Source organism: Sceloporus undulatus, chromosome 8 (genome assembly GCF_019175285.1).
Source record: "Sceloporus undulatus isolate JIND9_A2432 ecotype Alabama chromosome 8, SceUnd_v1.1, whole genome shotgun sequence".
Lineage (NCBI taxonomy): Eukaryota > Metazoa > Chordata > Lepidosauria > Squamata > Phrynosomatidae > Sceloporus > Sceloporus undulatus.
Window position 1 is genome coordinate 32,721,086 of NC_056529.1, and position 15,924 is coordinate 32,737,009.

General features: G+C 41.9%; 1 protein-coding gene across 4 annotated transcripts in view; it reads left to right on the plus strand.

Moving 5' to 3' along the window:
- The first annotated feature begins 12 nt into the window (after window positions 1–12).
- CAPN15 (calpain 15) overlaps window positions 13–15,924 on the plus strand; it is a 115,270-nt gene continuing 99,358 nt past the window's right edge. For all 4 annotated transcript variants that reach the window (XM_042438101.1, XM_042438100.1, XM_042438103.1 and 1 more), the window contains exon 1: window positions 13–154. The gene's annotated coding sequence lies outside the window, so the exon portion shown is untranslated. The remainder of the gene's footprint in view (window positions 155–15,924) is intronic.

Sequence of the window (15,924 nt, forward strand, 5' to 3'; positions counted from 1 at the left end):
GAGGAGGGGGAGGCTATGATCGCCAAAGGAGGAAGGAGAGGAGGAAGGGCTTCTTCCTGAGGGAAGGAGAAAGTTCCTGGGCCCCGGAGCAGGAGGCAGGCAGCCAGCCAGCCAGCCAGCAGGGAGCCCTCGGGGACAGCCAGCCTCAGCCACGGTCAGTTCCAGAGCGACGCCTCTCAGGGAAGGAAGGGAGGAAGGGGCCCTTAGGACCGAAGGGAGCCCGGGAAAGGAAGGGGGGAGGGAGGCCTGGAAGGAAGGAAGGAAGGATGAACGCGAGAATGGAAGGAAGAAGGAGAAGAGGGAGGGAGGGAGAAGGAAGAGAAGGAAAGGATAGAAAGAGGGAAGAATGGAAGATAGGGAAAGAACGGAGGAAGGATGAATGAGAGGAAGGAGGGAAGAATGGAAGGAGAAGAGGAACGGGGAATGAATGAAGGGAGGAAGGAAGGAAGGAGAAGGAGGGAGGGGGAGAGAGAGGATGAATGAAGAGAGGGAGGAAGGAAGGAAGAACGGATGGAAGAATGGGATGAAAGAAGAATGAGAGCAAGGAAGGAGAAGAGAGAGGGAGGGTGAATGAAGAGTAGAAGGGAGGAAAGATAGAAGGAGGGAAGTATGGAAGGAAGAATGGAAAGAAAGGAAGGAGGGAGAGAGAATGAAGAGAGGAAGGAGGCAAGGATAGAAGGAAGGAGAAGAGTGAGGGAGGGAGGAAGAATGAGAGGAGGGAAGGACAAAAAGAAGGAGAAGAGGAAGAGAGGGAGGATTCATATGTATAAAACTGTGTGTGTGTGTGGGGGGGGGGGAAACGAACACAATCCCGAGCTCTGTGTCTGTGTATAATATACATACATATGAGTGTGTGTGTGTGTGTGTATGTTATGGGTATAATCTCTGTACAACTGCGAGTGCGGCGACAAAAACACAATACACACAACTCCCCTTCGCAACTCCGAACTCCGTGTGTGGTGTGTGTGTATGTGTATATATAAAAATGGGTGTGTGTGTGTGTATATATGTGTGTTATCTATATCTATAAATATATATGTGTGTGTGTGTGTATACACATCTATATATGTGTGTATAAATATATATGTGCATGTGTGTATGTATATGTCCATATATATGTGTGTATATAAATATATATGTATGGCATGTATGTATATGTATGTGTATAAATAGATGTACATGTACGTATATATCTATATAACTGTGTGTGTAGGGTATGTCTGTATATATATGCATGCATTTATAGATGTCTGTGTGTGTATGTCTCTCTCTCTCTCTGTATATATGTATGTATGTATATATGTTTGTGTGTGTGTGGAGGGGGGGTATGTGTAATATATGCTGCCCTGAATCCTGTTGCTAGTGACGTTCATTGAATGGGTATAGTCTACCTTGGACTGGCCAACAGGATTCTCGCCATGTTCTTTGGTACAAGACTTGACAAAAACATGCAACCACAGCTTATATACTTATGTACACACACTTACACCCCATGTACATACTTTGTATATGTATACACACTTGTATATATATGTACAGATACACAGACACACACACACACATATATGTATATATGTATATACGGTAGGTACATAGTACGTACGTAGATGTGTGTACATATATACATACACTATAGTGGTATGTTTTTGTCAAGTCACACCCCCACTTTCCACACAAAAGTTGCTGTAATCCTGTTGGTCAGTCCCAACTAAAGTCGACCCGTTCAGTGAATTGGTAAGTTGACATATGGGCCATTTCCATTGATTGAACTGGTCTACTTTTGGTAGCACTAGCAACGCATACAGATACACATAAACACACACGTGTATTTATACACGGCATGTCTATGTATGTACTATGTATGTATTCTCACACATGAGGAAAATGCAGGACATTCAAATCAGTGTGGTATTCCTTTAAAACAGCCTTCTCTATGTTGTAGTCCTGATAAGGAGGGAGTGACCGTCTTGCCTGGCATGGTGAGTCTTCTGGTTAAAGATTACCCAATGAACACTGGGAAGACTGGTTTTGACTTCAGAGGAAATGATGTTTTGCATTTTCCTATATGTGATTCCATGATATTTGGGATTTGATGACACTTATTCCCCCATCCTACACTTTCAGAGGGTTGTGTGATTGTGGTGGTGCTCCTTTCTTTGTCTACTTTGTCCAAGGGAGTGTTGATACCTTGCGTTTCGGTGTTAAAAGCTGAACTCCTAGCAGTTTGCAAATAGCAATGGCAGCAAAACTGTTCAGTCTTCCCAGTTAAAACAAGACAAACAGCAGTTAATATGTCAATAAAAAATGTACTGGCAACCATGGGCTAAAATACATAATTGGAGGCGCTAGCTACAAATATATATGCGAAAGAGACATTTAGAAACAGAACGAAACCAAGAAATTCCTCTTGTGCAGTCATAGCATTGTTTGGGCGTTGTTGCATTTGCAAGACTAAAACAAAGGTCTGTTATCAGCAGCCCCCTTTATAATAAATGCGTAAATGAAGCATATGGGAGTCTGGTTGCTGAAGTTGCCTCAGAGCATGATAAAACAAGCTTTAACCTCAGAAGGGACTCTGTAGCCACTTAGCACTACTCTGATGTGCACCTTGTCCCTGGCTTTTTCTTCTAGCGTACTCCGCATGTTGTGCCGCTTACAGCCTTTCTGGTATCATGCAAGAAGTGTGGGTTATGTTTCCTTGAACATTTGCCATGCGTCTTAATGTGACATTCCTGAGACGTTTTGAGATAGTGTGCGGGGAAATCTTCATATTACGTGGCTTTCCATCCGCTTGGTTTGTTCGAACCCTTACTGGCATGTGGCTTTCTTTAAGCTGATGCTCTTCAAAGGTTTATGATTATGACTCCTAACTCCAGCCTATGTGGCCAGTAGTCAGAAATATTATTATTATTATTATTATTAGTTTTTTGTGGGTTTTTGGGGCTATGTGGACATGTTCAAGAAGAGTTTATTCCTGACGTTTCGCCAGCATCTTCATTCTCTGAAGATGCCAGCCACAGATGCTGGCGAAACATCAGGAATAAACTCTTCTAGAACATGGCCTCGTAGCCCGAAATAACCCCCAAAAAACTATGGATGCTGGCCATGAAAGCCTTTGACTTCACATCATCATCATCATCATCATCATCATCATCATCATCATCATCTTGATATCTATCCCACTTGTCTCCCAAGACTGGGACCCAAATGCCTTGCAGTATGTTGATGACACCCAACTTTATCTCTCCGTTCCATCTGATTCCAAGGAAGCTGTCTCTTTACTGAACCAGTGTCTGCTGTCAGTAATGGACTGGATGAAGGCAAACAAATTGAAGCTTAATTCAGAGAAGACAGAGGTGTTCCTGGTCAGTCGTAAAGCAGATCAGAGAGTTTGGGCTTTGCCTGTGTTGGATGGGGTTACACTCCCCCTGAAGTCTCAGGCTCACAGCTTGGGTGTGCTTGTGGACTCTACTCTGAGCCTGGATGCCCAGGTTTCAGCAGTGGCCAGGAGTGCATTTGCACAGCTTAAAATTGTGCACCAGCTGCGCCCGTTCCTTGAGACGTCAGATCTGGCTACGGTGACATATGGCTTAATTACATCCCACTTAGACTACTGCAATGCACTCTATGTGGGGCTGCTTGTGGAAACTGTCCAGAAACTTCAGCAGGTTCAAAACGCTACGGCCAGAAAGATGACCGGGGGAAGTTACAGGGAGCGTATAACTCCCTTGTTAAAACAGCTCCACTGACTACCTGTTGGTTTCAGGGCACAATTCAAAGTGCTGGTCATGACCTATAAAGCCCTACATGGCTTGGGTCCAGACTGTTTGAGAGACTGTGGCCTGTTACAGACTGCCAAAATACAGCTGCTTCGGGTCTCTTTGGAGGTATGCTGTTTAAATGATGCATGGGTCCTAAGAGTCCTGAGGTTGCGCCAAAGCCACTCTTCATTCCTAAGCACTGGAGTGCAGCTTTGGTGCAGCTTCCGGATTCTTAGGATACACGCATCATTTAAACAGCATACCTCCAAAGAGACCCGAAGGAGCTTTATTTTGGCAGTCTGTAACAGGCCACTGTATCTCCCCATATCTCCCCAAAAAGTGAAGCAAGAAAAAAAATACATGTTTTTAATGTAGTCCTTCATGTGGTTCACCATAAAGTAAAGGAAATGACAAGTGGTGTTGTTTTGTTTCTGTTGTGCTTATTCAGGTTGAAGTTCCAGGACTCTTTTCAGGGTGGTGTAGAATTATAATGAAGAAGTAAAGTAAAGGAGGAACAACTTCTCTTAGAATTACTCTTTGTGTAACCCTACGAAATTCGACAGGCAACTTGAAGGCGCATACACATGCACCCACAGGAGTTGAATATGATTTCCAAGAAAGTATAAACATAAGCAGACTGCAGACTTGCTTAGAATAGCGAGAGATAGGGATGTCTTAATGATTTGAGTAAGCCTTGGAATAAAAGGTGATAGGATGTTATGAGAATAGTAGAATCAATCTACTAATGCTTTACAAATGCACTTGATGGCCTTAGATGTCTCTGACTAACATTAGCATGTCTGTGTGTAATGAATTCTTAGTAATGTGAGACTTAAAAAATAATGTGAGACTTTTAAAAATAGGTGCTCCTGCCCTTTTGAAATCTCTTAGAGACAGTGACTTGCCAGGTATGCCTTCAAGAAAACCTTTTAAATTGGATGTCAGATGGCTTCAGTAAATTCCTGTGCCAATAAATTTTATTGATCGTATCACAACAAAGTTGAGCATCATCCCCACTGCAAAGCTGTAAAGTTCCCAAACAGCAGTGGTCTTAACCTCCTAATTCTGCTTTGTGATAGAAAACTGTTGTTGGTGCTGTATGACAAAGAATGGACAAAATGGATTGGAGTTCTAAGGTCAAACATGACTCAAAGTGGAATGTAAGATTTCTTAGTTCCCGAATTCTCTTGTTGCATTCTTTTGGCTATATGATGGAAGCTTAGGCTGCTAACTTGGGCGCGTTACAGACCGCCGGATTGCGGTGGTCTGGCTCCGCCTCCGCTTTCAGCGTCCGGGAGCCACAGCGGCCAAACCACGCGGCTCCCGGATGCTCCGAGGAAGGAGCGTGGAAATCGCGCTTCTTCCTGGGCCCCAGATAGGGTTAGGGGCATCTGGAAGAGACGCCCCTTTTTCAAACTGGGACGTTCTCAGGACGTCCCTAATGGCGGTCTGTAACCCGCCTTGGTATCCAAAATAAGCTGTCTTGGTATTGTTGGTTGTCCCTGTTCTGTTGTCTTTTACACTCAAGCTTTAGCACAGAAGTAGGAAGCCTGGTGCCCTCCAGAATGGCCAGAGGTCAGTTATGGTCCAAACCAGGATTGAGGGGCATCAGGTTCCTTTCTCTTTCTTTAGTGGATTTGTGGTAAGATAGTTTATAAGATCTTATTCAGTATTGTTTCATGCTGTTTCAGGGTGCATATAACAGACCTCCATGGGGAAGCTGCCTATATTGCCAAGATCTTTAGAGTCCAGATACACAATCTGGTTTGCTTTAATTTTCTTACTAGTTGTGTAAACATCTGATAATAGAGCATTCTGGAGATTTATTGCGTAGCTGATTCTGTACAGTTATCCCAGACTGTTTAAAGTGAGACAGATTCACATTAGTCACAAAATGCTTCTCTTGCCTTTGACGTAATGAGGAGGGAAAGCCCACATATTGTGGTTTTTAGACAGTCTTTATGGCCCCACAGGGAAAAGATCACCTCAAAAGCAATAAAATATTAACACGATTTGAAAGATGACATATGTTGAACTTGGAAACTTGTTAAATATGCAGTGATAGTTCACCGAGGCCTAAATACCCTAAAAGCAACTGATCCCATCTGAACTTGGAAGCTAAGCGGGATCAACCCTGTTTAGTACTTGGATAGGAGACAGCCAAGGAATAGCACCAGGCGCTATGAGCTGTATTTCAGAGGAAGGAACTAGCCAAACCACCTCTGAGTATTCCTTGCTGAAGAAAACCCTATAGTGTTCATGGGGTTGCCATAAGTCAACTTGAAGGTACATACACACATACAATAAAGGTATGATACAATTGCTTCTATTTGAATTGTTTTCATGCTGGAAAACTTGATGTTTTGCAGGCTGCCATTATGTGGCCAGTTTGTGACCTCCCTAGATTTCCCCTTGGCACTTATGTTGTCTAAATGTGCCTTTTAATGTTACGAGAGGATAACCCGAAACCAAGATATTTGCAGATCAAGGGACACTCCTGTGTTTTTCACTGAGTGTTGCCTACATCTTTTGGAAGGTCTGCTTTCACACTCCTGCAATGCTTTCTTCTAAGCTCTCATAAAGGTCTGTATTAAGGTCTGTTACAGTATATCTCATATTCCACATGATTGTTTTCCATTAATGAAAATCTATGGATGATAGGAGATCTGGATATGGTTGACCTAGAATAGAGATGTTGTGGACATTGTTCTGACAAGTATGGAATCATAGAGTGGGAAGAGACCACAAAGGCCATCCAGTTCAACCCGCTGCAATGCAGGAATACACCCTCAAAGCACTCCCAACATCCAGCCTCTTTAAACACCTCCAAAGGAGGTGATTCTGCTACCCTTTGAGATTGTGTTTTACTGTCAAGAAATTCTTCCTAATGTTTGGGTGGAACCTTTTTTCCTGTAGTCCCTGCAGAAAGTTCTTTAACTAACCTCTGGATTTCTGTAAGAGAAAAGATAAGGGTCTCAGAATCTTCTGGGTTATGGGCTGATATGCTCCATTTCAAAAATCATGTCTTCTTTTTTCTTGTCTGCTGAGGTGCTTTCAATGACTAGTATATTGAAAGAACAGCCCTATATTTCTCTGTATTTCAGTGATACTTTGAACCAAAGTGGTATAGTGGAACGTCTTAGATAGTGGGAACTGGGTAGCAGTGGATGGTCCTCTCTTGCTTTGTTCAAAGTTAAATTGGGACAGCCTTTTGTATGTTCCCCTGAATGCTGGGGAGGACAGAAGTCTAATATTTGGTAAGACAGATCTTTCAATAAAAAAGTATATTACAAGAACACTGAAACACTGCCTTTGTGCTGCTGCTCTGATGCCATGCTGACCTGTGACATTGCCACATAACTGTCGGCACAGGGATGTGTGCAGGGGATGCTAAACCATTTACGGTTGGCATGCTGTGGATGCCTCCTTTTTGTCCTTGGTTTTAAACCTGACCATCGGGAGTGTTTGGTTGCAGATACGGCTGCATACTGTAAAAAGGTTGGGAAGAGAAGAGGGGGAGTGATCCTTCACCATCATCATCATCATCATCATTTGCTTGGGACCTGCTTTTAAGCACCAAAGAATACAGCTCCTTCAGTTCTCAGCTGCAACAAGCATTTCCTAGCCCCATGATACATCACTAGCGTCTGCTCTATTTAAACTTGAACTATTACATTTATTTGTGCTAGGGCTTCTATAGCTGTGTACCCAAATTTAGGAGTCAGCCCTGTTGACTGTAGTGGAGCTTCTGATCCTATGCTTGCTTGTTTGGAAATAAGTTTCCAAAGGGAAACTTACACAAAGGGAAGCAAATTGTTTTTGAAGGTTGTCAGAAGGATTCTTTTTAAGAGATAAAGCGAGTTCCAGGCATTCTACTTAGCTTCATGTTTAGACTATTTACTTTGAATAACAGGCAAGTGTGGTATTGTATGTATACATTTACAGCTTTGTGCAGTACACTTGGCTATCAAAGGGCATTTTCATGTGTAAGATAAGCTGGCTTTGATACAAACATAAAACTTAATTGGTTGCAGTACAGTATACATTTTCTGTTCCCAGCTCTCTTGCCATGTCAACTGAACTTTTCCGTAACTCAGTTGGGCATACTATCTCAGAACAACATGTAGACAGTGACAGCATGCAACTTTTCTACATTTCTTCCACACTTTTCCCTTGCATGCCATTTTGAATCATCTTTGCTAATGAAAATACATGTTTTTAAACAGCTTTCAGCGTGAAATTTGTGCCTTGATGGTTGGCCTAATGATGGTATTGTCACAACAGGGATGTTGGGATTTGCTTTATGATCAACAAGGCTAGCCTTTTACTGTATTTGTATTGTGTCACTTGAGGAGAACCAAATTTAGCCACCCAGCACTGAAATGCTACATTGGAGGAAGAGGTGTATGTGATTCAGTGAATAAATGTATATGACAGTATAGAGTCATCTTGGGCAATTCGCTGTTCTTTTCCTACAAAGGAGTTCTGAGCTTCATACTGGATGCAGACAGGCTTGAGTTTTGTTTTCTTTCTTTCTTTCTTTCTTTGTATTTTTCACATGTGTCACCACTCTTCTTCTCCCCCACCTTTCCCTGAATATTTTAAATCTTGTTGAAGAAACGTGTGTGCTTTGAATGCCGCACAATTATTTTTGTGCTTTGCCTAATGAAGATATTACTACAATATATATTTTGGCATTTGCTTTATTGGCAACAAAGCCAAAAATTAATAAAAGCATGATTTTTTCTGTCTATTAAACAGCACTGGCAGAGGCAGCATGGTGTTGTGGTTTGAGCATAGAACTAGAACTTTGGAGAGAGTGGATTCAGTTCCCTGCTTGGCCATGAAACCCCATTGGGTCATCTTGGGACATCTTGGGCAAGTCACATCTTGTCATCCTCAGAGGAAAGTAATGGCAAACCACCTCTGAAAACGTCTTGCCCAGAAAACCCCATGATAGGCTCACCATAAGTTTGAAATGACAGCAGCAACAGATGACACTGAAAGAAGGCAATTACTCTCATCTTCTGTTCTCCTACTTTATATATGTCCTTCCCTTCTTTCAGAAGAGCTTTACAAAGCACATGTGGCCCTTTTGCTCACTTCTGTTATAATAACCTCCTAAAGTGAAGGTAAGAAACTAATTGCTCCAAGGTTACCCAGAGAGCTGAATGGAGATCCGGATTTCTGTTGCTCCAGCCTTGGCCAACACTCCAACTACTATACACTACTCTGGTTCTTCTACATACAGTGGTACCTCGGGATACGAAATACCCAGGTTACGAAATTTTCGGGATACGAAAAAATCCCATAGGAAAACATTGTTCCGGGTTACGAATGTTTTTTCGGGTTACGAAAAAACTTTTGGTGCTTTTTTCGGCTTTTTCGCACGGAATCGCGGCTTTTCCCCATTAGCGCCTATGGCAATTCGGCTTACGAAGGCTTTTCGGGTTACGAACGGTGCCACGGAACGAATTAATTTCGTAACCCGAGGCACCACTGTACTGATATGTGGCGGAGGTAGGTCAGTACTCCATCATGCCTAGATTCAGATCCAGATGATGGACTTGCTATCATCTACTTCCACCTTCCATATACACCACAACATTGTAAGTTTGATCATAGAGGAGGGCTCCAAGGTCCACTTAGCCTTCCATCCTTTCATAGGTTGGTGAAATGAGTACCCAGCTTGTTTTGGGCAGTTGACTTACACATTATGCTAGTTCACGGATAAGCGGAATAGAAATGTACTTGATATTGCTATCGCTATATATTAACTGCCATTCATGAGGCCATATGAGAGAGGGGAAGCAATAACTAGTCAATCTTCTATCATAACTGTATCTAGTCCTTCTGAGAATGTCTTTCCTTTCGACTTTTTGTCTTTCAGCTGTTGGGGAGCTGGCTTTCCTGTGGATAAAAGCATGCACATTTTTAAAACCTCTCTGAGAGTAGGCCAGAGTAGTACGTTTGAGGCTGCATCTGCACTGCAGAAATGATGTACTTGGAATCCCATTTTGGGAGAAAGGCAGGATATAAATTCAATAAACAATGTAAATAAAAATAAATATCGCTTTAACTGCTATGGCTCAATGCTATAAAATTCAGAGTGCTGTAGTTTTGTGAAATATTTAGCCTTCTTTGCCAGAGACCTCTGGTGCCACAACAAGCTACAAATTCCAGGATTCCATAGGATGCAGCCATGGCAGTTAAAGTGGTGTCACACTGCATTGTTTCTTTGGTGCAGATGCAGCCTTAGTTGGTCAACACAACCCTTCTCATTGAAATCCCAACAAGACTTCCATGTTTGTTCCGATGTCTGTGACATAGAGTTTTGAGGCTTTTAAAATGTCTGCATCTACTATGCTCACAGTGAGGCTGGTCCATGCATACTAGAGCCACAAATAACAAATGTATTAGTGCTTGCCCCATTCATTGTTGCTTGATGTTAAGGAATCTTTTAAAAGTGAAAATGGGAGAGGATTCGTTTTCCTCTGTGTTCACATGCACTGAAAGTTGGGTGAAGGAAATGATAACCATATGTAGACGTGTTTTTTTCCTGTCACAGGAAAGAAGTGGCAAGCTGTAACTGTTTTGTGTTTGTTTTCTGCTGGTGGACATTGTTCTGTGAGAGATGTGATGGCTCACCCTCCCTTTAAATCAGCACAATACAGAAGAGGCAGATTGTGAGTTGAGTTGGATCCAGATTGGAATTGGCAGTAAGAAAGGGTTTCTGGATTTCGGTCCATACATTTGAGTTTTCTACTATCCAAGACGGTCGCTGTTTCAGTGGGCAGCATTTTGGCAGCAAAGCTAATGCATGTATATTGATGCAATTAGAAGGGCATGCAAACTAATTTCTGGCTTGGGGCGCTGTATGCATTTTGCTTTACATTCTGCTGCCCTAACAGGTAGATTTAGGAAATTGCTCAAGTGTGGCAGGAAGTACACTACAATTTTCCAGTTCTTGGATTCCTTACGCTTATAGTAGTCATTCCTTTCCTCACTACTATATGATTTTGGCATGTGCTGCTTTGTGCTTGTTTCAGATTTTAAGCTAAGTTACGAATGTATTCTATTTCTGGCATAGTACAGAGAGACGGACAGTCCATGACTGATTTTTGAAATAAGGAACCTGAAAAATTGTAACTTCAAATGATTTTACCTTTATTTCTACCCAGGTGGCTCTGAAGCATTTAACAAGAATAGTTTTGTTCATGTTTTGAAGCTACTTAATCCAGTTATAGATGTCTGAATATTTGAACGTATTTAAGGACAGGTGACAGACGACTTACCCATCCAAACCATCATTCTGCTAGTAGTTTCCAAGGTATGAGAAAGATGCTTTACCTGCAGTCCTTTAACTGGAGATGCAAGGGACTGAAACTCTATCATTCCGTATGCAATTTTGCTTCTTTGAGCATAGTGTTCAAGAGTGCTGACAAAGAAAGCCAGGCTTTGTTCACATAGATTTGCTTGCACCTTTTGAACTGCAAAATGTTCTGAAGGCTCTTGATCCCTTTCATCTATGAATTAAGGCCCAAATCCTAGTTGTGGTCGCAACTAGAGTAGGCACATTTAGTTGGTGTGATATAGCTAAATGTTGACCCATTATTCAACAGTGGGTCTCCTAGTTGTGATTACTAATAGCATTCATGCCTAACTCTACTGTGATTATTGGAGAGCACCATGTATGATAATTTGGGTTTCTTTGTGGAGGGATGTAAATGCAATAAATACTCAGAGAGCCTTTTGCATCTGTATATGTATGTCATTGCCAAACCAGATATTGGTTATACTTGTTTTTGTGTTTATACTTTTTACGCTAGAACCTTAAGTCACTGTTAGTCTAATAATTCATACAACATCCCTGTGAAGTAAGATATTGTGTTAGAGATGGAGATCTGTGACTTAGCGGATAGTGTGGGTTGCCTAATTTCACCCAGTGAATTTGTGTCTGGGATTGATTTCGAATATGAAATGGAAATGTTTATCCTTTAGCTTAAGCTCCTAACCACTATACCATATCAACTGCTAGACAGCACACTTTGGAAGCTTCTCCCTGTCCAAACATTTGAGCTGAAGCCTTTGGGAGGCACTACATTTTGCCAAGAAAACCCATGATAGGTTTGGCCTAGGGTCACCATAAGTTGGAAAGGACTTGAAGGCACACAACAATTTTCTTTTCATGGAGGTCCATAGTCTAATCACAATATTGGCCCTGACTTCATCTCTTCAGCAGATAAAAGCCTTCACTACCCCTATTCTCTGCTGCTTAAAAATGCTTGCCTTCATAAAATAAGGTTTCCCAAGAAGGGAAATCTTGAGAAGCGCTCTGCCAGATGACACATTAACTAGCTGATTTGTACATATAGCTCTGTTAGGCTATGAGTCCACAGTGATGACGCAAGGAGTTCTTTTATTTCTGTCTACTCTCATCTCCAAAATGACAGAAGTAGAACTGAAAGAGATTTTGCTTGAGGGTTCTTGTCCATGTCTGTCTGTCTCTTGCTACTTTCATGGATTAAAAAAAACAAGAGATGAGTTTGAGATAGTGTGCATTGAGACCTGTAGTAGATGTGGCTTGGTGAATCATCAGAGAAGAGGAATACAGTCTGCCTGCCTTAACCACAGGCTTGCCATCTGCAGCTTTGAGCATCTGTGGATGGTCATAGAATCATAGAATTGTAGGGTTGGAAGAGACCCCAAGGGCCATCCAGTCCAACCCCATTCTGCCATGCAGGAAATCTCAATCAAAGCATACCCAACAGATGGCCATCCAGCCTCTGTTTAAAGACCTCCAAGGAAGGAGACTCCACTCTGAGGAAGGAGTGTGTTCCACTGTCGAACAGCCCTTACTCTCAGGAAGGTCCTCCGAATGTTGAGGCAGAATCTCTTTTCCTGTAGCTTGCATCCATTGCTCCATTGGGTCCTGTTCTCTGGAGCAGCAGAAAACAAGCTTGCTCCCTCCTCAATATGACATCCCTTCAAATATTTAAATAGGGTTATCATATCACCTCTTAACCTTCTCTTCTCCAGGCTAAACTCCAGGCTAAACTCCAGTCCTTGTCCCCACCTCATTGTCCCTAATGGCAGTGCATTCTGCTGTGGGAGTGTGGCTGCGCGCATGGCACACCGCCATTAAAAACCATGGGACTTGAGACCCAGTGGTTTTGGGTATCACGGGGATGGGGGGAGTCCGGCACAGAACCCTCATGGATGTGAAGGGCCAACTGTAAATCACAATCCACAAAAGAGTGATACCTTTGTTGGCCAGCCAAAACCAGATATGGTAATGCAAGTTTTCAAAGCTCCGTTGGCTTCTTCATGAAGCAAAATATGATTTAAAAAGTCATACAGGTGGAAGAAAAAGTGACAGCTTTGGAATCACAGGCCTACATTTTGTATATATGTTGTCTCTGCTGTAGTTCAGTTGGTTTGGAGGCATGACAATGTAGACAGAGGTCATGCCTGTCTTGGCCGTGTGGGAACTAACATAAAGGACAATAACATTTAAACTCTATTAGCAGCAGTAAAGTGACTCCTCTTGGGATCCAGGGTGTCTCTGTCTCTTGTGAAACCTCTGCCGACGTTGAGATCCGTCCAGCATGGCTATCCCTGAATGTTTGCTACAGAAGAGAGTTTGCTTCATAGCGGGGATGAAGCAATAGAGTTTTTAAAGGAAATAGTTGTTTCTGTCAAGCTGAAAATAGTTGTTCTTAGCTTGAGACAAGTTAATTGTACATTTGTGGGTGGGTCGATCCATCACTGCTATGTGTGACTGGACTGAAAATGCTTACTGCTTTTTAAGATAACATTTTCAGTCAAGCTGGAGTACAGAATGAAGTTCTCATCATATTTGATGTCAGCAGCACATGCCAGAATAACAGGTGAGATGTACACCAAAATGTTTGGAAATTGGCTTCCAAAGAGTCTTTTGTCACCTCTTTCCTCCTGTGTATTCATCTAAGTGCTTTGCTTTAGTTCGGTATAGCAGAAAAAAAGAAGTTAAAATGATATAATGTCTCTAGAAACTGCAGACATCTAGTGGCCTTCTATATATTTATGCAAGGCTTTTGGAAAACTAGGTTTTATTGTAGGACAAATGTATTTTACAACACGAAACCCAGAACTAAAACAGTGACTGATCAGGCATTCAGATTACAGAATATGGAAGGAGTGCTTTCCAAGATGACTAGTTACCATATACACATGTTTTGAAAGTTTCTAGAACTGAGCTTCTTAAACTTACTATAACTGTCTGAAGGCACCTATTTGTGAGCCACCAGTTGTATATTTGTGTGAAAGCTTCTTCTGCCTGTTCTCATGTTCTTGCAATTGTAGTTTTCTATTCATTTGAATTTCTAATAGTTTTTCTTTCTTGGATCCAAGGAAATATCTGAATCAGAAGACCAGCCTGATGGGAGGGTGGCAGAAGAAGGACCAAGGGATCTGTTTGTGGTACATTTCTATAGGAGGAGGCTTCTCATCCTTGGCATGTTGCCTTTGACATTCAGGCTAGCCTTGATATATAAGGCAGATTTTGACATAACCAGGTCTTGGGAGATTCTGGGAGCTGTAGTCCAAGAAAAGTAATTTGGCCCAGCTCTGGGTGTTATCAGTGGATATCATGTTATGCCAATGTCATGACTTCAGAATCTGGTGTCTGCTACTGATGGTTGGAAAACTTTTCAGCCATGTTTTATATCTGTTTTACAACATGTACAGAATCAGGATTATCATTTAAAGGTTTGGCGATTTAAAGAAAAAGAAGAGAGAGAGAAAAAATAAAAGAAGGTTTATAACTCCTATTAGGTGGATCATGAAGGGAAGATTTTTGTCAGACTAGTATATGGTGAAAAGTGAGGGTTGTGGGGGTTTTGCCCTATAACTTTTGCAGACTTATAGATACGGAGGGCAGGAACAGGAAAGCTTTCTGTATATTCAAAAGTATGGAAAGAGTAATAGTACTGAAACACAGATGTACTATAAGCCATGCTATCCAAATCTTGCAGAATATAACTGGAATAGAACAGAGCTTGATCCATGGCCTATACACAGTCAGGCTAGTATTGGAATTTGCCCTAGATGCTCTAAATGACCATCAGAAAGCCATAGATGTTGACATCGCACAAGCTTCACAGAACAGAGCCCTTCCATGGTGTCATTCCTTTTTCTGTTTCTTTCCTCCTGTGTCTACTTGTGTCATTCTGCTTGACTTTCACAATACACTGTTACATGACTATAGTTTTGCTATATGTGCAGCTTCATGACCTAAGTGTTGCTATGGGAGCAAATAAAAGCCTTGGGCCAACTCAGTCTATGTGAAGAGCTTTGAGCTGTATGTGTTTAAAGCAACTGTCCATATAAAGGAAGAGAGGCATGGAGAAATAGACTGTTTCTCATTTCAAGCTTGGGAGAAAGATTTCCTGAGATCCCTTGATGCAAAGAAGAAGAGCAGAGAGGTTCAGTAAATATAGCCTGATGTAGTTTTTTACTGTTCCTAGCCAATCTTGGCCATTCTCTGTTTTTAACCATACAAGTCCCCTTTGCAAACCCAACAGCTTGAGTTGTACACAAATGGTGGTCATTGTCCATTTTGATTTTATACTGTTGGGAATAATCTTGAACATCAGCGTAGAAATTTATATGGCTTCCAGTTGTGGAGAGATGTTATGTCACTCCTTCAGGGAAGATTCTTTTCTGCTGGCTTTGCTAGTCAGAACAGCAAATGTCATTTTCTAGTTTATCTGAAGATGCCAGCCACAGATGCTGGCGAAACGTCAGGAATAAACTCTTCTAAAACATGGCCGCATAGCCTGAAAAACCCACAAAAACTATAGATGCCGGCCATGAAAGCCTTCGACTTCACAAATGTCATTTTGCTTAGGATGCACTCTCTCCTCCATTGCAGTGAGATTTCGTGCCTTTGGGCCTTTATTTGAAATCAAGCAAGCTTTGCCCTTCTTTGGCCACCCATCTACCTTTTGCCTATTCATTTTAGCTGCCGTGAAAGTCTTTGCTGTATAAACCAGAGTTTTCTGATAAAGACACACATCTAAATGGGAAACTAATGGAGTATGAGAGACCCTGTCTGGTTCCAGTTCCCAATAAGGCAACGTTTTGCCATATAGAGAAGCTGTTAAAGTTCACTATAGAAGTT